The following is a 27,672-nucleotide window of genomic DNA, read 5'->3' on the forward strand; positions in this document are numbered from 1 at the left end:
GGTTGGCTTTGCTAACATCCAAGCCTGCTCAGTTGACCTTTGTCAACGATGGTCATGGAGAGTTGGGACTTTGGCTTATACCCCAACTCTCTGGCTACAGTCTAGCTCTGGCTGCCCAACCTGGCCCAATGCCTGGCATCTCAGCTGAGCCTTGCCCACTTGCCACCCCACAGTCTGGCCTTCTTGGCCCATCACAGTCGAACCCTCGTTTGCCACACCCCTTAGGTGCACTGCTCGTTGGCTCCTGCCCCACCCCGCTCCCCTCTCTAGAGACAGTGTCTTTAATCCAGAATTCATTTAGTCAGTGCAGTCATTGACGGAGGAATTAGTCCATGGTTTTCTCTCTTTTGTTAGCAGTCAAGGTTTTGCTAAAGATCTCTGTACTTCTTTCTTTTTAAACAGCTGCCACACAACTCAGTTCTCTCTCCTTCATTCTCGATTCCCTCTGACCTGTTCCAAGCCTAAGAGATGCCCATCTCTGTCTCCCTTTGTGCCAATCCTGTCAGCATGTCCTGATGGAGTCTCTGTGGTGGGCACCATGCTGGGCACGGGTGAAACACAGCCAGAGGTGGATAAGTCAGATCCCTTCCCTGGAGGAGCTTCCAGCCTAAGAAGCGGGTCAGATACCCACAGAGGTAACTTATACTCCAACAAGGTGAGGCCAGACCAGAGGTGCACACCTCCTGCAGTGGGAGGGTCTCACCATGGAAGCCACAAGCGCTACCCAGAGGTTTAGCAGGACAAAAAAGGAGCCCAATTGGGCTGGCCTTGTGGTGTAGTGGTCAAGTGCACACGCTCTGCTGCTGGCGGCCTGGGGTTCTCATCCCGGGCCTGCACCCATGCACCGCTCGTCAGGCTATGCTGTGGTGGCATCCCATATAAAAGTGGAGGAAAATGGGCACAGATGTTAGCCCAGGGCCAGTCTTCCTCAGCATCAAGAGGAGGATTGGCGTGGATATTTGTTGAAGGCTGATCTTGCTCATACACACAAAAAGGAGCCCAGCAGGTGTGTTATAGAATGGAAGGAATTGGAGCAGAGGGGATGGTGTGAACAAAGATGCAGAGTACGACAGGGTGTTGAGTGCAGGGCAGCAGGGGTGGGGATGGCAGGAGGAACATGGGAAACAGGACTCAAGGCACAGAGTGGGCCCTGCAGAGGGGCTGACTGGGGAGGGGTCAAGGCGGCCCTCTTCATGACAAAGTTGCTTTGCAAACCTGATTCCTCGGCTACAGTTTTACCTTAAACCCTGAATTAAGATCTCTGCAGTTTCTTGCAGAGTCAGGCTTCCAGGATTCTGAGTGCTTCCAAGCCAGGAAAATACCACGACCATCTCTAAACTCCTACCCTGCCTTCTAGGGTTGCTTGAGCAGTCCCAACTTACTTCCAATCATAAATGGGAGAAAAATAGCTATTAAAACAATGAAATGGTGACAAACTGAAGATTCTAGAGGAGGGGAGGATTCTTCTCAGAGGAGGATGCTCCCTTTGTTTTAGATGGTCCTTGGAGCTTTGTGGTTACAAAAGATGAGGTCCAAGAGGCCTGTTAGGTGGGAGAGAAGAGACTGAGCAAAGCTGGATAGTTTTGCTTAATAAATTTTGTGCAGACTTTTATTTATGTGTCATCTCCCATTACCTCTAGGAAGAGATGCTATGGGTAGAGGCTCCAGGGCTGGAGAATATAGAGGGAGTAGAGACAGGGCCGATGTCCTCGAAGTGTGACCTGTGAACAGCCCGCTTAGAAGGGGCTAATACCTGGTTTAAAGCTTCGCTGTTGCTGCCCTGAAATTCTTAAGAGCACTGCACTTTCAGTTTGCACTGGGCCCAGCAAAGTATTTAGCTGGTCCTGAAAAAAGGTATAGAGAATCGTATATTGTTAAATGATTAACCACCAGCTCTCTCAAATAAAAACTCTGACTGGTAGCACCGGCCGATTTCCATGGTGTAAACATTCCTACCTTGGCCCATTTTAAGCTACCGAAGGGTGAATAACAAGCTTGCAAGATTCTTGAAAATTTCACAAGTGACTTGCAAGTTGGTATGAGCCAGCTCCAGCACATCATTGGACGGGGACGAGGGTCTTGGCAGATAGAGGGATTATGAACACCCCCACCACCAACAAAATGGCAGTTGGGAGCGTGTGGAGAGAGGCCAGTGTGAGGAGAGGAGGTCAGCAAGAAATCCCTGTAGCAGGAAAGGCTGAGTGACAGGAGGGCAGGTATGTCTTCTATTCACATTTAAGCTGTTTTCTGTTTCAGTACTGGAAAACCCCTTGACTGTATCTAAACCATTCAGAAAGTCTGGTCCATACTTGGCTGGTGTCAGGGGCTTGGGGACTGAAGGAGGAGCCAGTTGGGTGTCATTAGGGCTTTCCTGGATACTCTGGTTCTCCTCCTGGTACAAGGCAGCACTGTACAGCCCAGGCCCCTGAAGTCCGGGTGTGGTCATGTGACTCACTTTGTCCAGTGAAACATGAGCAGAGCTGTCAGGCATGATTTGTCATGATCCTTCCCCTGCCATGGGACTGGTGAATTTCCTGATGGTGGAGCCCCATCAGACTGAGTCCCTGTCTCTGAGTGAGAATGTTGTGGAGCAGAACACACAATGGACACACAATGTGAGAGAGAAAGCAATCTTTGTTGTTTATGCCACTGAGATTCGGAGGCTGTTTGTAATTGCAGCAGAATCTAGCTCCACCTGATGGGCACGTGGAGTGACCACACAGGGGCAAGGAGCAGTCAAGACTGAGTGAAGACAGCCACTGTGAGAAATGATATTAGAAGTCAGGAGAGCAGAATTGGAAACCAGACATGGCTAGGAAAATGGAAGACCCTGAAAATCCTCAGGAATATGTGGGATGGGGTTTGAGGAAGTTTTCTGGCTATCAGGTGGACCATGAGAGCTTGACGCCATCCAGGTGACACAGTGGTTCCTGAACATGCACCTTTTAGATGGCCTATCTCCCCAGCAAGGAAGGAATCAGTTGTGGGGCAGGTACAGGTCAAGGATCTACAGCCAGGAGACCCAAGGTTAAGCCTGGATTCCAGCGCTGGAAGTGACCTTGGAGTGACCTTGGATAAGTCCCTTCCTCTTCCGTGGACATCAGAGTTCTCAGATCCCTCCCATCTCTGACGTTCTAAGACACTCTGTCTTTGTCATGGGCGTCACTCATCACTTACTTGTCTCCTTGGCACCTCCTGCCTACCTGATGGCCTACTTCCTGGGAAATGTGCTCTGTTTCACCTTCCTGGAGCCCCTCCAGAGCACACAGCTGCCCTCTGCCCTGCAGGATGTTTATGTGTGTGTGTGTGTGTGTGTGTGCGTGTGTGTGTGTGTTAGAGAGAGAGAGAGAGAAAGAGAGAGACTATAGCCAGAAAGCTTTACCAAGCTGATCTTTTAAAGTCTTGTTTAAAGAAATCGTTTGCCCTGGAGAGTAATGTACTCAGTTGGAAACATTGTTCCAAATTCCCACCAAAAAGGCCTCTGATGCCACACTGACACACACACACACACACACACACACACACACACTTTCACTCAAAACTGACCAGTTTGGTGCTCTCCAGCACCAGAGAGGGCCCTGCCCTTTGCACCCACCCCTTCTCTGGCCTATCAACCCCCGAAACCTTTCAAGGTCATATGCGACATGAACCCGCACCCTCTTTGGCCATAAAGTGACTCATTTTCTACCTGGGTTCACACCGAAAGCTCTATTATGGTGCCAGTCACTTTACCACAATCAGACCTTAAGTGTAGAAACTTCCATCTCTTACTGCCTACCACAGAGCCTGATGTCCATTCATTCATCAAGCCCCTACAGAGTACCTACTGTGTGCGAGGCAGAAGGGACACAGTGATAAAGGACACTCCTGCCTTCGAGGAGGTCCCACCAGGCTGGATGGGGGACAGACACCCAAGGACCTGGCTCTGACGTGGCATGCTGAGGGTGGGAAAGCCGAGGGAGCAGGGGACGTGGAGCACATTCTGTGATAAGAGTCCCCAGGAGGAGGCATTCGAGCTTGGTAGGATTCCACCAGGCAAGAAAGTGTGGGGGTGGCAGGAGCACTCCAAACAGAAGCCCCAGCATGTGCCAAGGCCAAGAGGTGCACAGCTCATGACCAGGGACACTGGCTGGAGCCCAAAGTGATGCGGAAAGAGGAGCCTGGGGCAGAGGATGAGGCAGTGGTCAGCTGATCTTAGGCAGTTAGTGAACGAGTGATTGAGTGAATGAATGACACCCTTGATCATGAAGCCACTAATCTGGTGCTGGTCCCTAGACCTATTCCCCGGTCCCTAACAAGGACTCAACTTGGCTTCAGGGATATGTGTAGGGCTAGGATAGATCTCAGAGTGAACCAGATGGTTTAGACATGGGACAAGCCCTCATCCCAGGAGCCATGTGAGAAGAGGCTACGAGTGGCAAGACTGGCAAGTAGACACTCAGACCTGGGTTCTAGTCCTGGCTCTGCAACCTCCCAGCTGTGTGAGCTTGGGCAGGTGACTTGAGTTCTCTGAACCTGCTTCATCTTTTGATCTTATGAAGATGGCTATGGGGACTGACTAAGGAAGCTTGTCTGACAGTGCCTGGTGCAGGGTAGAGGAGGTGTGTGGAATCTTAAACTTTTGTTCAAGCTCAAGTTCCAAGCTGATGTGACCATTAGTTCAGAGCTTGGCAGCGGTACCATAAGGTGGAATTGGAAACTTTGGATCTTTGAACATTCCAGGCAGAGCTGGCTTCAAGGGCGTGTGATGGGGTCCTATGCTCAGAAGGCCCCATGCTTGGGGCTTCAAGTTCTGCAGTTGCCACCCTGAAGTTTTTAATCATTTCTCTTTGAATTTGTTTTCACGAGTATAATCTGATGGAACAATGGAGCACTCCCCAGGGGCGTGGAGCCTCAGCCCTCATGTGTTACTGCCTCCTGCTGCCTCCCTGGGATGGTTTCTCAGCTGCTCGCTCCCCAAACCCCAGAACCATGACCTCGTCTACCCTCTGTCTGGGAGGAAATGGGTTGAGTCAGCCAGGAAGACACACCTCCCACTGTGAGTCACCCTCCACCCTCTGCAGGGGCCTCGGGGTAAGTGCAGAAAGGGTGAGTGCAGTGCACACCCGATGGTGTCTCAGGGCAGAGTGAGAAGACAGTGTCTGGCACTAGGTGGGTGACTCAGCACGGGCATCTTACCCACCCCTCATCTAGGTACCAATTGTATCATGGCACAGAGGTTAGAGGAGGTTGGAGGTTGAAATTGGGGGGTCGCCTGTCTGCCATGGGTGGGTTGGTGGGCTGTGAGAAGGAGAGGTCGACTTCCCCGACTCCACCCAGGGCCTTGCATTTTTCCCTTGCATCAGGCCCTACAAATCATGCATCCGACCCTCGTTAGAATCTATGTTTCCATTTTCCCATCCTCAGCTCAGAGTCCACGGTCCTCGTGTGATGTGGCCAAATGGCTCTGAACATCTGGTGAGCACGGTGAGATGAGGGGGGAGAGGCAATCAGATCATTCCGTGCTGGGGTAGACAGCTGGTGAGGGGCGTCTAAGGGACAGAGAGCCAGCGCCTCCCAAGCTTTAATGTAAATGGCAATCGACTGGGATGTTGTGAAAGTGCAGATTCTGATTCTGGAAGTCTGGGCAGGGCCTGAGATTCTGCATTTCCAACATGCTCTTGCTTCATGGACCACAGTTTGAGTAGTGAATTTCTACAAGGCTTAACCTAGGAGCAGCGTGGCCTCCAGACTCATGCGCGGTAAGCCCCTGTAGGAGCTCTTACAACAGGCTGAAGGAACGAATGCTTGGAACTGAGCCAGGATCCCACACTATGACGACCTACCCGGGACTCTGTGTCCCTGGACTCCAGCTGATAATGTGGGAATGCTTAGTCAATGTGGTCATCAGAAAAGTAACTAAAAACTCGCCCATAAATAACCTCACTCAATCCTCACAACCTGGCCAGGCAAGTATAAAAAGGCTGTTGTATAGATGAAGGAATGTAGGCACAGAGGATGGGGGGATGTACTCCAGGTTGCAACTGTCAAGTGGCAGAGGTAGGATCTGAACTCAGATCTAACTAAAGCCCTTCCCACTCTGCCAGCATCACTAAATTTAAGTTTCGAGGCTGGCATAGCTGTGACTGGAACCTGCTCCCCCTGCTCGTTATGTGCCCCCTGGTCCTGCAGGAGCCTGGAGTGTGAGGTGTTGGGCCTGTGCCCTGTGTCCCCTGGCCAGCCTCCTCTGCACCCCTAGCCAGCAGTCACCTCTGCCTTCAGCCGCTCGATATTGATCTCCCCATCCTCGATCTGCTGCCGTAGCTGCTTGGCCACTGTCTTCTCGCCTCCACGATCTGCAGCAGGTGCAGGTACTCCTGCATCAGCGCTTCATGCTCCCTGGCCAGGGTCTGGTAGCTGTGGACAGTCAGACGTGGTAAGACACTGTCTTCTTGTACCCCAGAGATCCAAGCAAAAGTGGGGCTCCCCCACTGACTGCTATTAGAAGATCCTGACTCCCAGACATGGTGCACAGGGCCTTGACCTGGCTGCTGTGTTGTTACCGACTGCTCTGGCCCCTTCTCCAACTCCTCTCTCACACTCTGACCTCTGGTCCCTCTAACTGATCCTGTTCTCTCTCCTCCCCATCCAATCCACCCCCAGGCCTTTGTACAGGCTCACTCTCTTGTTAAGGGTAATGCATCTGGTAACTTTAAGTTAAAGTCAACTCTCAAATGGAAGAACAAAGCCCAGAGGACAGCACATCTGTTTACAACACGGTTCACTGAGTATTTTGAGCCCACTGTTGAGACCTACTACTCAGAGAAAGAGATTCCTTTCAAAATATGACTGCTCACTGGCAAGTGCTGTGATTCCCATGGAGAGACTGATGCTGGTGTGTGCCCCCCTCCACACACACACAGAAGTTAGGAAAAGTCTTATGACTCGCATAATAGAGGTCTCTGAGGAGAGCAGGGCCAGAATCACATGCAGCTCTGAAATGGCTTGAGGGAGCAAAGAAAGGAGCCTGGCCTGGGTTTTTATTGTGGTTTGGGGTTTTAAACAAAAAATCTTCAATGAAATTTGTCAAAGATGGTAAGGCATATTTTATTCAGAACCACTGTGATACGCAGAGACCCCTGTGATGTGATTCACAGCGGGGGAGAAATGAGGTTGGGCTTGACTCTAAATGCAGCATGGGCAAGTGGGTTTTCACAGCCAGGCAGCATGGTGGGGGTCAGGGGATGGAAAATTACTAAGAGAAAGTCAAGTGTTGGGGTTTCTGGCTAACCTGACCTAATAGGATTCTTACCAGAGACAGGCCAGCGTGATCAGACACCACCTGAGGGATGGTGGAGGAGGAGGAGGAGCCTGAGCAGATCTCAAGTGTGATCAGACATTCGTGTGTGGGTTCTGGTTAAACTGACTTTGCAAGGTTGTTGCTAAAACTGGATTTTACAAGGAAGTGCACAGACAGGCATACAAGAAGGTTCAGGGGCCTGACTAAAGTTTGGTCAAAGCGAAAAATCTTTGCCAGGGCTGAGACCAGGGCAAGACTTCTGCACACAGACAGGGATTGTGTGGTTGGATCCAAAGCCAATGTCAGAGAACAGAGCCTCCGGACTTGTTCCTCAGCTTGTCCAGGTGTGGACACGAGAGGAAGAGGGAGAGGAGAGGCATAAGTTGTCAGCATACATCAAAAATTGCGGAGTCTGACCGCTCATTACAAGGACAAACATGCGTACAAAAATATGCATTCACAATGGCTTGTTTTTATAGAAAGAAACACCAACAGGAAGCTCAAGAATGATCAGAACTGTGCACTGGGGGTGGCTGGAGGGGACCCAGAAGTGTTGGCAGTGACTCTTCTGAGGTTAGACTTTTCTATCTTACAGATTTATCTAATATAAATAGAGAAATTTACACATACCATGTTTTCCCATTTCATAGCTTTTCTTTAATTTAAACTTCTGTACATAGGAAACCATTCTAAGATTTAATTCCTTTAGCACACTAACGGTTACAAAAGAGTAACCATACGAAATGACATTTTCATATCTCTCGCTAAGTAAAAGGACAAGCTGCATCCTAGTTTGTCCTCCACTGCATCTCACACAGGCAGGATTTTCAAGAGTCAGTGGCACATTATAATGCAAGAGGGGTTTGGGATTAGCTCCTTAAACATAGTGGGATTAGTTTGATTAATTTTCTTCACATCAATTAAAATAGAAATTCCATTGTTTTAGCTTTTTAAATCTCAATGTTCTCTAGGGACAAGCACATGCAAACACTGATGTAAAAATGAAAATGCACCTGAAAACTTCAACACATTCATTTCACATCTTGAGATTCTTTTGCCTAAAAACAAAAACTCTATTTAGTTCTACAATTTTCTTGCCTTACTGACATTATATCTCTCCATCAATTCACATTTTTAATCCCAAGAAACTCAAAATGTTATTTCTCATACAGGAAATAAAATTACAAAGAGCTAAGGGAAACCAGAAATATAGGGCTGCACTGCTCAATCGATACAGGAATCCAAAGCAAAGAAACACAAATATTGGGATCAGCACAGATAAGCTGCCTGCTTCCCACAGGACAGAAGGAAAGCAATATGCAGAAAGTTAAACACATTCTAAACTCTCCTGGTAGAGACAGAAGCCCTGGAGTGGGTCAGTCCCTGGTGCAGAAGGGTGGCGATACCTGAACAGCCACAGGAATGGACTCTGGGAGCTCATACACCCTCCCCTGCCTGGGAAGGAAAAGAAGGGCTCCCTCTCTCAGTTTCCACTCTCACAAGTGAGGAGACTCTCGACAGGATGCAGTTTAATGTTGTAACTCAAATGAACCCTAAATTCATAAACTCTAATCCAGACACAGAACTCCTGACATTCACAGACTTTCTCAATGTGAACAAATTATACTCTGCGGGGCCCCTACACTGTGGGTGTAAAACTCCACCCTACGTGTAGACACAGGCTCAAGGGAAGCAAAGGGACAACCTCAGGAAGGGCAGCAACTCCCTCCCCCTGTGCAGGTGCCTTCCCAGCTTTCCAGGGCTCTGTAGCTTCTCTCAGCAGAAAGCCTCCTTCTGCAGTGAGTATGAGCAGGGAGGACACCCAGGAAGAACGTGTGGGCCTCAAGTACTTCTCTGTGCAGGCTCAAGGGGGGCTTATCTTAGAGACCCTGACCCCAGGCCTCTGCTCCCAGTCACGTTGCTTTGGACCACAGTGACCTTGTAAATGGCAAACCCAGTGTTTGAAGAATCCAGCAAATTCACACAAACCTACACTTTAATGGAAAGGAGAGAAGAAAGTTGTAAAGCATTTTTCTAGTTCAACAAGAAAAGCCACATGTATTTATTACTTTCAGAAAATAATGTTAATTAACTATTTCCGTGGAAAGACATTGTTTTATAAACAATTAATCATATTACAACTTGCTGTGCAATTGTAAGCCCTGGAATTGCATTTGAAAATACTGCATCACAAGGAAAAGAACAGAACTAACAATATGACTACACACGCTCAGGGGAGGCAGAAAGGGAAACAAGAATTTTTAACACATACAATGTAATACTAGAATCTTTTTTTTTCTGAAATTTACCTATTTCTTGCGTCTTTGGAAATATTTTATACTGCTTTTCAAGCCCACTGATTACATAAACTTTAACTTTTGAAAACCTGAGGCTCCACTAAGTGAGTAAATCTTTTCAAGGTGACAAACCCAGGGAGGGGCAGTGCAAACAGGCCAGAACACCCAAGAAAGTTGGCACAGAGGAACCTCCACTCCAAGGCCTTCCCATAGGATGTCTGTGCCAGGAGGGAGCCTGGGAGGGGCACAGGGAGTTCATACGACAGATTCCAGGTGGCCATTCTCTGCTCTCCTCTCGTGGAAAAAGCCACAGACAAACTATAAATCTCACAGTCAACTCAGCCAAAACCAAACTCCCACAGCTCCCCACCAAGCAGGACCTCTCCAAGTCTCCCCAGCTAAGTTTCTTGACTCAGGCCATAAACTCAGCACCGACTTCAAGTCCTCCCTCCTCAGCCCCACCCCTCCCCATCTGTACACAGTCCTACTGTCTCGATCTCCAAACACACCCAGAATTCAACCTCCTCTCCCCACCCTGACCTACATCTCCAAGGCCTCTTGCCTGGCTTATTGCAACAGCACCCTAACTGGTCTCCTTGCCTCTGCCCCGGCCCCTCTGTGGTATGTTCTCAACAGAGCAGCCAGATCAAGTCTGCTAAACCTATGTCCAGCCATGTTACTCCTGCTCTCAAAACCTTCCAAAGGGTCACCATCTCATTCAGAATAAATCAATGCCCGAGTCCTCGTTATGACCAACAAGGGCCAACGATTGGGCCAAAATCACAACTCTGCTTTCAGCTCCTGCTGCCGTCACCGGCTGTGCCCTGGCCACACTGGCCTCCTTGCTGCTCCCAGAGCAGGCCACCTGCTCTTCCTCCTGCACTGCTTTTGGAGCTTGTTCAAAATCTACCTCTGCGGTGAGACCTTTCCTGGCTCTCCTGGCTAGAACTCCACCCCCCTCCAGCCTGGCACACATCACTCTCCCACATGAGCCACACCATTGGTGTCACATCTAGAACGCCACCCAGGGCATGCTTTTTGTGTTTTGCTCACTTCTCTGGCACCAGTGTCTAGGACAATGCATGAACCAAACCTTGCGCTCAATAAGAAATGTAGCTTAATGAATGGATAACTATAAAAACTACCAGGAACTGCCTAACCCTTGGGCAAGGGAGGCCGAATCTGTAAGAACACCAGGGGCCAGGAGAGGCTGATCCATTAATCAGCCCAAAAAAGGACGCACAGCATCATGTTAGAAAGAAAACTCCCCACCCCATCCTACAAATACTGTACATGTTCTTATCAGCATCAACAGAGGCCTTCAAACACAAACACCTTTTCTACTGTGAAGCAGCCTTCCGTGTCTCATTACCACTCATCGCATGTCTTTTCCTGACTTTACCGTGATGACTTTCATATCTAAGGTAATATGACTGATATTAAACTGTGTTTTCTACCTTAACCAAGTCTCTCCTGGGAATGGTCGTAGGTATGTAAGCGGTAATAACCTGAGAACAGATGGAGAAGTAAATAATTCTATTCCTTCCCCCACCGTGTGCCCCCAGCAAACAGTGCATCACTGTCTGATTCTTTATCTTTTTTAAACAAAAGTCACCAGAAATACATCTGCTGAACATGCTCCTTTGGAAGTCAGCCACCTCACGTTTAAGTGGCCAGATGCCACAAACCATTGAAATATTGCCTACTAGTCTACTGTACCGTTCCCAAACTGAGATTTCAGTAAATTTACGTTGCAGCTGCCAGGAAAAGAAAAAGAAATTAAAAACAATGCCACCCTGCCGTCTGGTCAGCCTGCTTCGAGGTTCAGCCTGAGGCAGGCGGCACTCTGTGCTCAGGCCCTCCGGGCCGGTCCAGCAGGTGAGTCAGCACCGGGCACTGTGTGGCCTTGGTCTGTGCCACCATCTCTGCTCTGAGTGCCTCGGGCCACTACGGCCTCCCCATGGCCACCAGCACCCACCTTATGGCCTCCACCACCCTCTCAGTCCCACCCCATGACCACCGTGCTCTCCATTGATTTGGGCTGAGGCCTACAATGTCGGGAAACAGGGTATTCTGGAAACGCTCTTCCTTAGGTCACTATCTTCTGGCATTTGCTGTGACTTTTCTGCTCTTTTGATGGCAGTGAGCCTGCCTTGATCTCTGTGATCAGGAATGTGGCTGAGCAAAAGCCGCTTGTACCTCCGGGATGGACGCACCTCCCAGATGCTCTTACTAGACGGGTCCTGGCAGTGCAGGGAAAGGTGGCTCTGCACTGGAGGTGAGTCCTGGAGAGGCATCTGACAGTGGACTCTGCATTTGACAGCATCCTGGGTGGTGGAGGGCGTGGCCCACTCCTCACCCGGGGGTTTACCCTGGGGACTCGGGGAAGGGGCTCTCTCTTCACTTCTTCCTTGGGCTCCGACAGCATGGTGAGGAGTTTGCCTGTCCCCTGGCTTGGCTCCCTTCATGAGGGCTTCTGGAATTCAGCCAGTTCAGTGAGTCCTTTCCTGCGCACTCCGCACTGGAGGTCCCAAAACAGTGCACTGAACACATTTTACTTTGAAAATCTCCTGGCAGATCCTTTTGTTTTGCATTGCAGGTTCTTGTTGTATTTTGAAAGAGCTGAATGCCACTTGTCTGTAGAATTATTGAAGGTTTACAGTGGTTTGTTCTAAGTCGGAAGTTGTTACAATCTATCCAAAGAACTAGTAATGTGAGCTTGTTTCAGAGGTCAGCCACCCTGCTTTCTTGACAGTTCCTTCAGAGCCTGTGTCCCATAAGTTTTGTTACTCTTTTTGAGAATGAGGCAAAGCACTGCAGTGAAGGTTGCTCTTGGCATGTGTCATTGTTTAACGTGGTCTGGGGGCAAAGGAGGTGGTGGTCCTTTGGTAACTAGTCACAAAGCATTGAGAAAGGTTAGAAGGTCATGTTGCTTGGAACTCCCTGAGGACCTAGTATCCACCTGGTCTGGTCCACAGCGGACTCAGGGGGGCTAGATGACCTCAGGTGGAGCAGAAAGCCCTTGAGAGAGACCCCCCAAACCCCCATGTGCAGAGTTTGGTCTAAATAGAGAATTTACCTTAATGAGGAGAAGAGATGATGAAGTGTCTTGGTCAGTACCTTGCAGGGGCTTGTTGCTTTGTACAGAGAACAGCTTTCCTCCTGGTAAGGGGAGGACAGGAGGAACACGCAACCACAACCCTTGGGGCTGACCTTCTCCTGGCGGCAGTCCTGCATACCTCAGCTACTTGAGCAGAGCTGGGGCCAGACGCCCCGCTGAGTGCCTGGGAGGCTCTGCTGTCCAACACCTGGCCTGGTTTTGAAATAGGGGGACCAACCCTCGCCATTTTAGCACTGCGTCCCATGGACAGCAGGAGGGTTGGGTAGCCATGAGCTTCTAGAAACTATTTCTGAGGCTTCCTGAAGCCTTTCCTGTTGTCTTGATGCCATCCTGTGCTATCTGCCCGAGTGTCTGTGTCCCTACAGGGCACTTACCACAGCCTGGGAGGAGGTATTCACCTTTCTTCCTCCTCTGCCTTAGATGGTCAGTTTCTTAAGGTAGACAGTGGGTCTTTCATCTTTCTATTCCAGTAATAACTTGCAAGCAGAAGGTGCTTCTTAAATCTTTACTAAAGGTTTAAATGGGTAAATTGGCTACAGGTGTCGGTGTTCCCAAAAACACTTGTTTTGTTTCTATACTTGATTATTTTAGGGGTAGACATTTAATCCTTTCTTTCTAGTTACTTTTTCATTTATCCTTGCAGGCTCCACATAAAGTGCTCAATGTCTGGTTCAGTGGTTAAAAGCTGTTCACAGGGATGACTGGACCCCACTAAACATTCTTTCGTCTGTAGTGAACGTTTCACCAAAAAAAGCTCTTGGAAAGGCTGGATGGTCAGTATTACATGCTCAAGCCATGGCCGTGCCCTCCATCTTCCACCTGATTGAGAAGGGGGGGCTGAAGTCCGTGGCTGCCCCAGGAGAAAGGACACCAGGAAGGCCACCGGGGACCTAAGGAACATGCGAGTGAAGCAGATGGGAAAGGAGCTGCAGGTTCATCGTTGTCCTTGAGGGAAAACCTGAGGGCCTAGCAGGGCTCCCGCAAGTTGAAGCGAGCCACTGTGCAGGGTGAACCTGCACCCAGGGCTACCCAGGAAGCCGCCAGTCAGGAGCAGGTGCAGAGTCTCTGGAAGGAACTCCAGGATACAGTGTGGCCTCCACAGCATCAGGCAGCCAGGGAGATGCAAACATGTCTGCTATGGATGCTGACAATGAGACCCCCCTCCTCCCTGCCAGGGTCTCTTAGGTAAGAGTGGCATTTCCGTGGATGACTTTATCCCTCAGGATCTGGGGTGTGCAGATTTATTGGCTGGCAACTTTCTTACACTTTCTTCTCAGAGCACACTCGAGAAAGGTCATCTGTCCCCCACCAGGCTGTTGACCGAAAGAGGTTGAAGAGAGATGTGGAGCCCAGCTGCAGAGGGACCAGCCTTGTGCCTGACTAGGGCTTGGCCCAGAACCCTCAAGTTCATCATTCACAATGATGCCTCAGAAAGCCTCCCAGAGCCCCTCCACCCTCCAACAGATGTCACCTTAAAGCCAGACACAGAAGCTGTGCAGAGCAAGCACAGCAACACCGGCCCCACGTCTCTCAGAAAGGTCATCCTGTCAGCACTGGGGGCCCAAGAACTCCTCAACTCGCTGCACTCCTACTGCTTCTGCTCCCAGGGGAACAGGAGCACGGGTGCCACCTGTGGGAGCAGGTGGAGAAGAATGGCGAGCTGAAGAGGGGCAGCTGCCGACAGCCAGGTGCACACGCTGCAGGAGGAGCTGGACGAGCTGAAGGGAGGGGGCTCCCTGCCTTAGCAGCCTGGTGCCCCCCGCCGAGGTCAGTGCCCGTGCTCGGGGCTCCCCCACTGCCTGCTCATCATGAGGGGTTTCCTGCTATGCAGCAGACTGCCACTGACCACTTCTTTGTGCAGCATGCCTGCTGCTGTCTTGGGAGAAGGCTCTGCTGGTAGCTGCCCCTTGCAGACAGGGAGCCCAGGCTGCAGAGCTCGCCCCGCCAGTTCTAGGGTGCTCGAGAGGCAGCCGTAGTTGTCAAGGTTTAGCCGCTGGGAAAGGAGGCATTGCAGGTCTGCTGGGAAAGCCAGACCTACACAATGAACGGTTCCTGGATCCTTGTTTTTCCACTTGAACAGGAGAAAATCAGCTTCTGTTGCATCCCTCACACAAATGTAAATTCCAATGAGTTAGGATCTAAATGTGAAATAAAATCGACATAGTAACTATTAGAAAATTTATAGGAGACTCTTAAAGTCATGGGGAGGTTCTTTCCATTCGTGTTTTAATGAATATCCATGAACTGAAGTCATTTTGAACATTTTAATAATTTCTTTAAAATTTTAAACATCTTTTTGAGTAGAGTACATTCTCTTTTGTAAATATTAAAGCACTACAGAAATATATAAGCTAAGAAGTGGTAAAAACTCCTATTTCTCACCTACCTCCCAACTTTTATTCCTTGTTGGTAGTAAAATTTGTTATGTAATCTCCTCAACTCTTCCCTGTGCTTTACATGCATATTTCTCCACCTGTACGAATAGATTGGATATATTTTTGGTGTGTTTATTGGCTATGTTTCTGATTTTCCCGCTCTCTTACAGTTTAGTAGTTGTAAACATTGGTTTCTCAATATTCCTTATGTATTGAGGGTACCATCTTTTGCCTGTTATACATCCATGGAAAACATTTCCCTACCACATAGTTCATTTAATCTGGATCAGTGCTCGTCTTCCCAGATGTCAGTAACACTTCAGGAGGGAAACGGCTCTATGTGACTGGCTGTTCAGGATCTCCGGGACCCCCAGGGCAACAACCATTAGGACAACACAAAACAAGAAACAAAACCCATCCTGCGTGTTTCCAGATGCATTCTGGTGGAAGGACAGCTCCAGTTGAGGACCGCTGATGTCTTGGTCAGAGTTATCCACTATGTTCTCCTATCACGTTAAAGCAGTTTCGGTAGTTTCTTGTACCTGATGGTACAGTTTGGTGCCTTTGTCTGTTCCGTTTGGTCAGACTGCGCAAGGTTTCTCACTGGTACAAGTCTTTCCAGAGAGCCAGCCCTTAACTCCATTGCTTAGGTCTGCATTGTTTTTCCTGCCTCGTGAATCCTCACTTCATTCTGCTGTTGTTGGTTTTATTGTGGTGTTATTCTGGCTCCTGGAGGGAAGTGCTCAGCTTCTTCATGTAGAGTTGATATTCCCTGATACCTGCAGTGGAGGCTGTGTCTCTTCTGTCCCTTAGTCTCCACACCATGGATTTGGCTCATGCTGCTCTCAGTGCTGCTCATTTCTAAAGAGTTTGTCCTGTCTGTCTGGATCCCCTCTGTAACCTGAGAGATTTAGAAGGGTGTGGACAGATTTTCAAGTGGATAAGTTGGGGGAGGGGAGCCAATATTTTGTGATTATTTTTTATTTTTATTGCTTTAAGGTCCCGTAATATGGTTACTTATAGATTTCTGCTTTTTGGACTCTTTAGAGATTTCACTGTGGCTTAGCACACAATCCATTGTGATGACTGTTTCATTGTGGTTTGAGAAGAATGTTTCCTCTCCACTAGTTTCTTATGTTGTTGTCCCTCAGGCTGAGGCTAGATCTAGCTTTTTTGTGTTTGTCAACAGATCTGTTTCCTAACTTATTGTATCACTTAAGGGGAAGAGGAAAGTGACTGAATTGACTTAGTATAAGGAAATAGGAGGCTATCAGATAATGGACTATCTCATACACAAGATTTTTTGCCCAAACCTCAAGGTAAACACTAAACAAATAATCAAAGCAAAACCACATATGATAAACAAAGAGAAAACTAGAAGAATCATAAGACAGAACAACCAAACTGAATTGGCAGTCCAAAACAAATGGGACAAGAAACAAAGGAAATGCAAAAGAACCAGAAAATAAGTGACAAAACAGCAACATTAAGCCCTCATATATCAATAATTACCCTAAATGTAAATGGATTGAACTCTCCAATCAAAAGATACAGAGTGGCAGGATGGATTAAAAAGAAAGACCCAACAATATGCTGCCTTCAGGAAACACATCTTAGCACTAAAGACAAGCACAGGGTCAGAGTGAAAGGACGGAGGACAATACTCCAAGCTAATGGCAAACAAAAGAAAGCAGGTGTTGCCATACTCATATCAGACAAAGTAGACTTCAAGATAAAACAGGTTAAGAAAGACAAAGAAGGGAAATATATAATGATAAAAGGGACACTACATCAAGAAGACATATCACTTATAAATATATATGCACCCAACTTAGGAGCACCAATGTACATAAAGCAACTATTAACAAACCTAAAAGGAGAAATCAACAACAACACAATAATAGTAAGGGATCTTAACACCCCACTTACAGCAATGGATAGATCATCCAGACAAAAAGTTAATAAAGAAATATTAGACTTAAATGAAAAACTGGACGAGATGGACCTAGTAGACACATACAGAGCACTCCATCCAAAAACAGCTGACTACACATTCTTCTCAAGCGCGCATGGAACATTCTCTAGGATAGACCATATGTTGGGAAACAAAGCAAGCCTCAATAAATTTAAGAAGATTGAAATCATAACAAGCATCTTTTCAGACCATAAGGCTATGAAACTGGAAATGAACCATGAAAAAAAAACTGGGAAAGTGACAAAAATGTGGAGATTAAACAACATGCTACTGAACAACCAATGGATCATTGATGAAATTAAAGGAGAAATCAAAAACTATCTGGAAACAAACGAAAATGATAACATGCCATATCAAACCATATGGGATGCAGCAAAAGCAGTCCTGAGAGGGAAACTCATAGTGATACAAGCTGCTATTTTTTTTTTAAGTAAACACTCTTTTCCTTTATCCCTGTCTTCTCTGGTACTTTAATAATGCTTATCTATTTCTTTTCATGGTATCCCATAATTCACACTGCCTTTCCCCATTCCTATGCAGTACCGTTTTTCTTTTTGTTTCTTTGACTGGATGATTTCAAACGACACATCTTCTAGTTCACTAATTATTTCTTGTACATGGTTGAATCTGATTTAGAACCTCTCTATTAAATTCTTCAGGTCAGTCGTTGTGTTCTTCAATTCTAGGATTTCTGTTTGTTTTTCCTTAATGATTTCTGTTTCTATAATGAACTTCTCACTTGTTCATGCACTGTTTCCTTATTTCATTTAGTAGTCTATCTATGTTTTCTTAGAGTTTTATGAATTTCTCAAAGAGGGTTGTTCTGAAGCCTTTGTGTCATAGTTCCTATATCTCCATTGCTTGGTCGGTCATTGGAGTTTTATTCTTTTTCTTTGGTGGTGTCATGAGTCTTTGGTTATTCATGATCCTTGTGGCCTTCCATTGATGTCTGCAAATTTGAGGAAGTAGGCACCTCTTCCACCCTTTACAGACTGGCTTTAGCAAACCAAAGCCTTCACAGTCATCCCATCTAGGGGTCCTGGGTAGGCCATCTGGTGGTGTCCAGGGGCAAGCTTGCTGCTGGAGTCCTTGGACAGCCTGGTACTGGGGTGAGTGGAAAGCTTGGGTCTATGGTATTGTGTCTGGCCCTGGGCACAGCTGGGACCCTGAGATCATGAGTAGCCCCACTGGAGCCTGTTTTGGCAGGTCCTCTTTGAGAGCCTGCAGCCACAGGAGTCATCCAGGGCCATGAGAGTTCGCCAGTGCTGGGATGAGCTGAGAGCCTTGGTTCATGGGAGACTGCCAGGAGCCTGGCGCCACGAGAGACAGTTTGTGCTGTGGTAGGCCAGAAGTCTGGATTCCTGGGAGCCTGCTGGGATCCTGGGGCCACAGGAGCTGCCTGAGGCTGCAGAAGCCAGCAGGCACTGGATCAAGATGGAAGCCTGGGTTCATGGGAACCTGCCGGTGCCTGGTGCCATGGGAGCTGCCTGGGGCCGCCTGAGTCAGCAAGCACCTGGGTAAACTGGGGGCCTGGTTTTGTGGGAGCCTGCAAGGAGCCTCGTTCTGTAAGAGCTGTCTACAGCTGCTGGAACTGGCAGGTGGTGTGGTGATTCATGGGCCTGAGTTCCCAGCAGCCCCCTGGGAGCCTGGTGTCATGGAATCTACCTGGGTTGCTGGAACCAGCAAGTGCTGGAGTGACCTGGGGTCTTGGGTTTGTGGGAGCCCACTGGGGTCTTGGGTTTGCCCTGTTACAGAAGCTGCCTGTGGCTGTGGGTGCTGCCTGTGGCTGCCTGGCATACGCAGGACCTTTGGTGAGCCAGGGTCTGGATTCACCAAAGCCCACCAGGAGCCTGGTGCCAAGGACACCACTTGTGGTCACAAGAGCCACCTTGGGCTGTTTAAGATGGCAGCTCCTAGGCTGAGATGGGGCCCTGGGTTCCCAGGAGCCCGGTGGGAGCCTGGTGTCAAGGATGCTGCTTGGGGCCACCAGAGTTGGCATGCTCCAGGGTGAGCCAGGGGCCTGGATTTGCAGAAGCCTGCAGGGAGCCAGCTAGGTCCACAGGAGTCAGCCTGGCACTGGGGCAGGCTGGCTAAGGTCAGGCAGAGTGGAGAAGTCCCTTCTCATTGGGAAGTGTTTGATTACTGATTCAATCTGCTTATTTGTTACTGGTCTGTTCAAGATTTCTATTTCTTCATGATTCAGCTTTTGTAGGTTGTTTCTAGGAATTTATCTATTTTGTCTAGGTTATGCAATTGATGAGTGTACACTAGTTCAGAATAGTCTCTTCTGATCTCTTTCTTTCTGAAGCATCCGTTGCAATGCCTCCTCTTTCATTTCTGATTTAGTTTGAGTCATCTTTCTTTGTTTTCCTAGATATTTTATCTAAGGGTTTCTCAATTTTATTTTTTCCCAAACTCAACTTTTACTTTTATTAATCGTCCATACTGTCTTTCATTTTTTTTCCACTCTCCTCTTGGTGACTTCCATCCTTCTGCTAACTTTGGGTTTCATTTTTTCTTTTTTTAATGCTGTGTGTTGTAAGTCAGGTTGTTTCTTTGACATCTTTCTTCTCTTGTAATGTACAAGTTTATCACTATAAATTTTCCTCTTAGTACTATTTTTGCTGCAGCCTATAAGTTTTGGTGTGTTTATTGTTTCTTTTTTTTTTTTAAAGATTTATTTATTTATTTTCGCCACAAAGCCCCAGTAGATAGTTGTATGCCATAGTTGCACAGCTTTCTAGTTGCCGTATGTGGGACTCGGCCTCAGCATGGCCAGAGAAGCGGTGCGTCGGTGTGTGCCCGGGATCCGAACCCGGGCCACCAGCATCAGAGAGCACGCACTTAACCGCTAAGCCACAGGGCCGGCCCATATTGTTGCTTTTTGTGTGTGTGTGATGAAGATTGGCCCTGTGCTAACATCTGCCAATCCTCTTTTATTTTATTTTATTTTATTTTTTGCTGAGGAAGACTGGCCCTGGGCTAACATCCGTGCCCATCTTCCTGCACTTTATATGGGATGCTGCCACAGCATAGCTTGCCAAGCGGTGCGTTGGTGTGCACCCGGGAACTGAGCCGGCGAACTACGGGCCGCCGCAGTGGAGCGCACGCACTTAACCGCTTGTGCCACCCGGCCGGTCCCTATTGTTTCTTTTTGTATGTTTTGAGCTGTTTTCTAATTTCCCTTTTGATTTCTTCTTTGATCTACATTTTTTGTGTGTGAAGAAGATCAGCCCTGAGCTAACATCTATGCCAATCCTCCTCTTTTTGCTCAGGAAGACCGGCCCTGAGCTATCATCCTTGCCCATATTCCTCCACTTTATATGGGATGCCACTACAGCATGGCCTGACAAGCATGGGTTGGTGCGTGCCCAGGATCCGAACCCAGGCCGCCAGCAGCGGAACACATGCACTTAACCGCTACAGCACCTGTCTGCACCCTGATCTACTTTTAAGTTTAAGAGTTTTTGTTGAACTTCCACATATTATGAATGTTCCAGTTTTCCTTCTGTTATTGACTTCTAGTTTCATGCCATTGTGTTTAGAAAAGTTACTTGGTATTATTTCAGTCTTCTTTAATCTTGTTAAGACTTGTTTTGTGACCTAACATGTGATCTGTTCTGGAAAATAGTCTGTGTGCCCTTGAGAAGAGTGTACATTTTGTTGCTGTCCAGTAAAATATTCTGTGTGTGTCTGATAGGTCCATTTAGTAGTTAATGTTTTCATGTCTGCTATTTCCTGATTTTCTGTATGGATATTCTATCCGTTAAAAGTGGTCTTTGAAGTCTCCTACTATTTGCAACTTATATACGTGAGAGGGCTCTTATATTGGGTATATATAAAGATCTCTTAGAACTCAATTATAAAAGACAAGTCAATGAAACGGGGTAAGCAACTGGAATAGACATGTCTCCAGGAAATACATAGATGGCCAATAAGCACAAGATAGTTGCTCAGTATCACTAATTATTAGGAAAATACAAATTCAAAGCACAATGTGATACTATTTCACACTCAAAATGAAGGCTATATTCAACATAATGGAAAATAACAAGTGTTGGTAAAGATGTGTAGAAAGGGAAACCCACATACATTACTGGTGGGAAAGTAAAATGATGCAGCCACTGCAGAAAACAGCTTGGCATTTTCTAAAATCTTAAACTTAGAATTACCATTGACCTGGAGAGGCCCATGGTAGATATGTCCAAAAGAGCAAACTTGCCCATAGACATTCAAAGCAACAGTGTTCACAATGGTCCAAAAGTGAAACAAACCCAAATTTCTATCCAGTTATCACTGCATAAACCAAATGTGGCCTATTCATAATATAGGATATTATAAGCCATAAAAAAGAATTAAGTACTGCTGCATGCTCGGCCATGGGTGAATCTTGAAACATGTGTGCTCACTGAAGCCATCCACAAAGGCAATAGATAACAGGATGCCATTTGAATGAAATGTCCAGAATAGGAAAATCCATAGGGGGAGAAAACAGATGAGTTGTTTCCATGGGTTTGGGTTAGCAGAAAATAGATTGTGAATGAGTATGGGTTTGTTTGGGGGTGTTGAAAATGTTCTGGAATTAGATAGTGGTGATAGCCACACGACATAATCATTGTGCTAAAAGCCACAGAAATGTATACTTTGAAATACTTAAAACGGTGTAGTCTATGTTAAGCAGATTTTCCACATAAAAATTTTGAATTTTTTAAGTTAATCAGGGTATTGGTTAATTTTAAGTTGCCTGGTATATTTAATAAGTGTAATTAGTGGAGTTATTAGGGGTGGGGCAAGTTGTAGCCAAGAGAGTAAACATCCGACGAGGGCTATAGTAACAAATCCTATGACTATACAAGCAACAGTCTAAAATCCAGTCCATTTCCATTGTCCCCAACTTGGAGAGACCAGCCATGAAAATAGGTCAGTGACCTCGGGGGCCTTTGGTATCTATTCAAAGATTTGGGTAATATTATGCAATATTTTAACCTCTTGGGCCATTTGGTGGAGGTAGGTTTGAACTTCTCTGTTGATGTACACTCAGCAAGTGTGGTTCTAGGAAAGGCACTAACCCCTCCTTCCTTGGCCGGTATAGACAGTCTAGGGCCAGGCCATTTTCTAAAACCATTTAGGCGAGAGACTCATGAGAGTGTTGTTCAGGGGTTAGGATATGTTCCTATGGAGTTGTTGTCCATGTTCTGTTAAGGTTGTTGATACTTCTTAGTTGCCTCAGTTTCCTGATTTTGTGTGGGTAGGGCCACCGCACCTGTGCCCAGTCCAGTCAGTCAATCCTAGTAGAACTGAACACCCAGTGCTATAGGTCTGACATTGTTTCTATGGGTTGGTAGTAGCCTGTCAGGGCAGGAAACTCAGGGGACCTGCGACCTGAGGGAAGCAGGCTGAGAGAGAAACAATAGTGCGTTGCACAATATAGCCTGGAGAAAGCTGCTCAGAGAGCTGGGGAGGAGAGACGCTCACTGGGTGAGAGCCTTGTGATATCAGCCCACAGTGAAACCCAAAAGTGGATGCTCCTGGTGTGAAATACTCCTTAGGTGACTTGAGGTAAAATAATTTGCACCCATTCACTGGTTACCTGTGCTATATGATTTCAAGGGGTATGGTTAAAGTGTTTGTCGGCCAAGAGCTGTTTGTGCCTGGGCACAAAATCACCAAGGTGGCCTCGAAGGCTACCCCAAAATGACCCCTCAAGGAGCAGTTGGGGCAGAAAGTGGGTGGAGCATTTTGAAGGAATCCTGGGGCAAAGATGTTGTTCGATGGAGTTGGCTACAACTGAGTCTCTCTGCAGGGTAAGCCCTTCAGCTGGGGTACAGTAGGTGATTGGAGGCCAAGTGACAGACCCTGTGACTCCTGATTCCCAGTGCACGGTTAGACCTCTAAGCCCATTGGACATAAATGGTTGTGGTGTTTGTGAAGCATCTTGCTGGCAGTGTGGAAAGTATAGGGGACGTGTGGTGGGAGACGTCATGATAGTGTCGGGAGGAGCTGTGTGTGAGATTACAGTGTTGAGGGGGAAGGACTGGAGGCAGGTGCAGTGGGTGTGTGACTAACAATGGTCAATGAAGGGACAGCCGGGGTGTAACTGGGGAAATCAGGGACCAGCAGAAGTAATGTGTTTAAAACAAGACACCAGGGCAGGCCCAGTGGCTTAGCTGTTAAGTGCGCACGCTCCACTACTGGCGGCCTGGGTTCGGATCCCGGGCGTGACCGACGCACCTCTTCCCCAGCCATGCTGAGACTACATCCCACATACAGAAACTAGAAGGATGTGTAACTATGACATACAAATATCTACCTGGGCTTTGGGGAAGGAAAAAAGGAGGAGGATTGGCAATAGATGTTAGCTCAGAGCTGGTCTGCCTCAGGAAAAAGGAAGAGGAGGATCAGCATGGATGTTAGCTCAGGGCTGATCTCCCTCACAAAAAAAATAAATAAATAAAATAATAAAACAAGACACCAGGCCCTAATAGAGCCACTTAGCCTAAGTCTCACGTCAACAAGCCGAGATTTAATTAGACTTTTTGCCCTCCCAGGAATAGAATCATAAACCAGTCAATTGGGAATCGCCTGATGAGCAGCAGGTAGGTCGCCTTCCTAATAGAGCCCTGCCATCCCCTAAAGGAAGGTAACCTTGCCGTAACCAACCCTCTTTTTGGTGTAGTGTAATTTCCTTGTTCCTGCTCCCTTCTGCCTATAAAAGTCTTTCATTTTGTACAGCTCCTTGGAGCTCCTTTCTCTCTGCTAGACTGGATGCTGCCTGATTCATGAACTGTTGAATAAAGCCGATAAGATGTTTAAAATTCACTCAGTTTTATTTTGTTTTGTACCAGTTTGGTGGCAGCAGTGGGATCCAAAGGAGACATCTGATGGCTTAGGGGATGAGAAACACAGGCAGTGGTACCTGCAAAACCTTTGAGTTCTCCATCTTTGTCACTGATTCTGAGAGCCGTGGGTAAGTTCCTCTCAGCAAGTGCTGTAGAGAAACACAGCAGGGGGCTGTGAGGGAGGGTTGGGCGTCACTTGGTAGAAGGGTCTGAAAGGCCTCAATAGGGTGACATTTGCTGGGACCAGAATGACAAGAGGGAGCCAGCCCTTCAGGGGTCTGGAAGCAGTGTGTCAGGGAGATGGCACCACCGGTCCTGAGTCTCACAGGCAGAAGTGAGTTTGGCCAGAGGAGGTCAGAAATATGGCCAGTGCAGCTGGAGGGAGGCTGGGAGGAGAGAACAGGAGCTGGGGTGGAAGGTAGGGCCAGGGCCTGGTAGGCTGTGTCAGTTACCTTTCCCTCTCTGACTTCATTGCCCCTAACCTTGCTTTTCAAAACTACAAATGTTGACTATCTCACAATTTGTGTGTATCAGCAATGAGGCACGTTTTAGCTGGGTGCCTCTGCCTCACTGAGTTGAACAGGTTGGGGCTGTGGCCTCAACTGAGGCTCAACTGGGGGAGGACAAGCCCCCAAGGTCACTCTCAGCCTTCAGGGTTCAGTTTGGACTGAGAGCCTGAGTTCCTTTCTGTCTGTTGGCCTGGGCACCCCCGTGCTTCTCTCCTCTATAGGCCTCCACATTGGGCAGTCCCAAAACACTGGTATTTGATTCCTCAGTTACAGGGATTCGACAGAGTGAGAGAGAGAGATGGAACATGAGAGAGGGAGTAAGAGGAAGTGAGAGACTTGTGTAGTTAAAATTTAGACAAGACATCCCATCACTTTGGCTCTTATTATGTTCAGAAGCCAGTTACTAACCACTTAGTGGCTCCACAGGGATGGCTATGCCATGAGTGGGGTTTACTGGGTACCATTGTGGAGGCTTCCCACCTCATAGGCCAAGATGAGGCCCTTGGGTCTCATTCTCCATAAAACAGGAAACAGTTGAATGGTTTTATGCCACAGAAGGCAGTATCTAAATTTCCGTTAGTTTCAAACCCCTCATGATGCTGACCTGAAAATGAGGCCAAGTTGGAAGTGACTATTCCAATATCACATTGCTAGAATCCAGGCCTGTTTTGAGTGGTGTTCTGTGCTACCTGTCACCCCTTCTTGTTATTCTTCCATCTCTAAGTTTGTGCCTTAGGTACATGTGACACCAGCCCACAGGGGTAATAGATATTATCTCATATACACCGGGTGAGGTCCCTAGGAAGTAGATTCTAGCCTGATCCCCATGGTGCAGGTTTGGAGACTAGGGAGGACCTGAGAGGCACAGGGACTTTCCCAGGATGCAGAACTGGTAAGAAAGAGGAGGTCTGCATTCATCTCTGTCTCCTCAAAGCTAGGACCTGAGTTAGGTTTCCAGGGAACTGTGGCTAGGGCTGTGTAGGCTCCTTGTGTACAGTTCAGGAAGTGACATGAGAGAGGAGGGTGAGCAGCCCGGGCTCAATGGGCAGCTCTGGAGAAATCTGATTGAGGTAAGGGTCCCAGGTAAAGGAATCTTGAAAAATGACCCCATCTCCTTGGTCCTAGGCCTCAACAGATCTTAGAACTCTGGTAACCAGGCACCCACAGTCCCCCATCCAGCTCACTTGAATGGAGACAGCCAAGAAGCAAAAATGTTTTGTTGTTGTATCCAAACTTTTGCAGGATCTGGCCTCAAAAAAACCCAGAAAGAGAATCTTTTTGATTGTTGCCGATGTTGGCTCAGCCCTCATCCCTGACGCCTCTGGGTGTCTGACAGGAGGCAGTGAAGGGTAACATGGGGGAGCCCAGGAAAGGCTAGTGCAGGCCAGGACACAACGGTGATCCCACCTGATCAACCCCACACTCCAGGCCCCTCATAGTGTGTGTGTGTGTGTTTGTGTGTCTGTGTGGAGTGGGGAAGGCAGGGTATGTGGGACAGGCCATTCCTAAGCAGGAGCTTGTTGTTAGGTGTCGGAAACCTGGTGGGTCTGTCACGTTCATACCCCAGATCATGGCTGACAGCATGAGAAGGTGAGCTCCTCTACTCGTATATTATTGAGCCCTAGAGGTTTCATTTCCTTCCCTCCCTGACCAAAGATCTTTGCCAGGATGCCCTCTGTGCCTGAACTGAGGAGCAGACTTTCTCTTGGGGGTTGGCCTCAGTGGCAGTGTGCAGGCCACCCCTGATTCCCTCTGGCCCAGCTCCCAGGCAGTCTTTGCAGAACTCCACTCAGGAGGTCGTCGAGTAGCTGCCCAATGGTTTCAACTCCACCAGCTCACTAGACAAGGAGCAGGTACATGAGGCCACCCACACCATCCAGTGCTGCTCTGAGATGAGAGCAGGAGCAGAGGGCCTCCACACTCAGGACCTTGAGATGATGGGGTTGGACCAGAACTAGGGTGGGACCAGTCAGGGGCTGTCTCTTTTTCAAGCTAAAGGGGACGTACATGCAGGTAACCTTGTCTGGTTCAGAGCTGTGCTCCCTTGACCCTATTTCCCTTGTCTGTTGTGAGTTTAGGAGGCCACTGAGGCAGAGCCAGAGGCTAAAGGGGACTGCAGGCTGGCTATTCCTGGAAGAGAAGTGGGATCTTTCCTGTATTTAGAAGGACACATGGAAAGTCAGCTATGTGAGTGAACCTTTCTCTTTATCCCGCTCCAGAGTCAGCTCCAGAGTTTCAGCCAGCAGCAGAAGCAGAGCTGTGGGCAGTGGTGGAGGTAGAGCTGGCTTCAGCTCCGTTGACACCACCCCCTCTAGCACTGGAGCCAGTGTCCCCTCTACCAGCAGTGTTGGAGGTGGAGCAAGGGCCAACATGGGCTCCAGCAGGAGTGGGAGCTGCTGAGTTGGAGTCACCTGGACCATCATTTCTAGTGGGAAGTCCATCTCCACCTGTGGCTAAGAAGTGTGAGAAGAAGCCCAACCTACGGCCTTCCCTCCTAAGCTGGTGGTGGAGCAGTTGATCGTGATGGATGCAGTGAGCAGCTGGGCTCTGAGGGCGGGGTGGGGTAGGCCTTCCCTCTGCCATCGTTGCCCCAGACCTCATCCAGTCTCCTATGATCTGGGCCCGAATCCTGGCTCCACTCCTTACCAACCATACGACCTGGGCAACTTTCTGAACCCCTAAGCCTTTGCTTTCCACCTGCAGAGCGTAGAGGTGGACACTAACAGGACCTGCTGCACAGAGTGGCTGTGCCGGCTCCTTGAAGAGAAGGAAGGGTGAGCAGGGCCTGGCACATCAGTAGTGGAGGGGAACTCACTGTATGCAGCCAGGTCCCTGGTGGCCCAACCGTCTGCTCAGGAAGCTCAACAGCCTCAGGACTTATTAGACACCTGATGTGTACTCCACTACAAGGGAGACAGACAAGGCCCGTGGTTGTAGCTGCCAGGGGAGAATGTGCATCAGAATGGGGAGTGTGACCAGAGGGGGATCAGTGTGTTGGAAGATGCCCCCTTGGGATGAGCCGAGGTGAGCCACCATCTGGAGCTTGGAGTTAGCCAGGACGGGCTGGATGCAAATGTCCCTCTCCCTTCCCTGCCAGTATTGGGTCCTGGGTCATCCTCTGTGTACCCTCAGTGGACAGAGAAGAAAAGCCAGGGACTCTCACAAGGCTCGGGCCACATCATGAGCTTCCTGAGCTCCAGCTCTAAACTGTGACCCCTGTGTGGGACTTTTGGGGATGTGGACACAGAGCTGGGGTGTGGCAATGTTGGGTGACACT

At 48.2% G+C, this 27,672-nt stretch overlaps 1 protein-coding gene and 1 long non-coding RNA gene across 4 annotated transcripts in view; both read left to right on the top strand.

Annotated features, from left to right (window-relative positions):
- LOC131402331 (ral guanine nucleotide dissociation stimulator-like) overlaps positions 1–27,672 on the top strand; it is a 216,405-nt gene that overhangs the window by 183,363 nt on the left and 5,370 nt on the right. The window lies entirely within an intron of this gene.
- LOC131402335 (uncharacterized) lies at positions 14,159–27,531 on the top strand. 3 transcript variants are annotated; one of them, XR_009218558.1, is made up of 4 exons: positions 14,159–14,464; positions 23,893–24,014; positions 26,615–26,927; positions 27,099–27,531. It is a non-coding gene; the product is annotated as an uncharacterized LOC131402335 (long non-coding RNA). The 3 variants fall into 3 exon arrangements; XR_009218559.1 differs by lacking the exon at positions 14,159–14,464 and adding an exon at positions 22,986–23,000; XR_009218557.1 differs by lacking the exon at positions 14,159–14,464 and adding an exon at positions 23,435–23,643.

Source organism: Diceros bicornis (assembly GCF_020826845.1).
Source record: "Diceros bicornis minor isolate mBicDic1 chromosome 7 unlocalized genomic scaffold, mDicBic1.mat.cur SUPER_7_unloc_3, whole genome shotgun sequence".
NCBI classification, from domain to species: domain Eukaryota; kingdom Metazoa; phylum Chordata; class Mammalia; order Perissodactyla; family Rhinocerotidae; genus Diceros; species Diceros bicornis.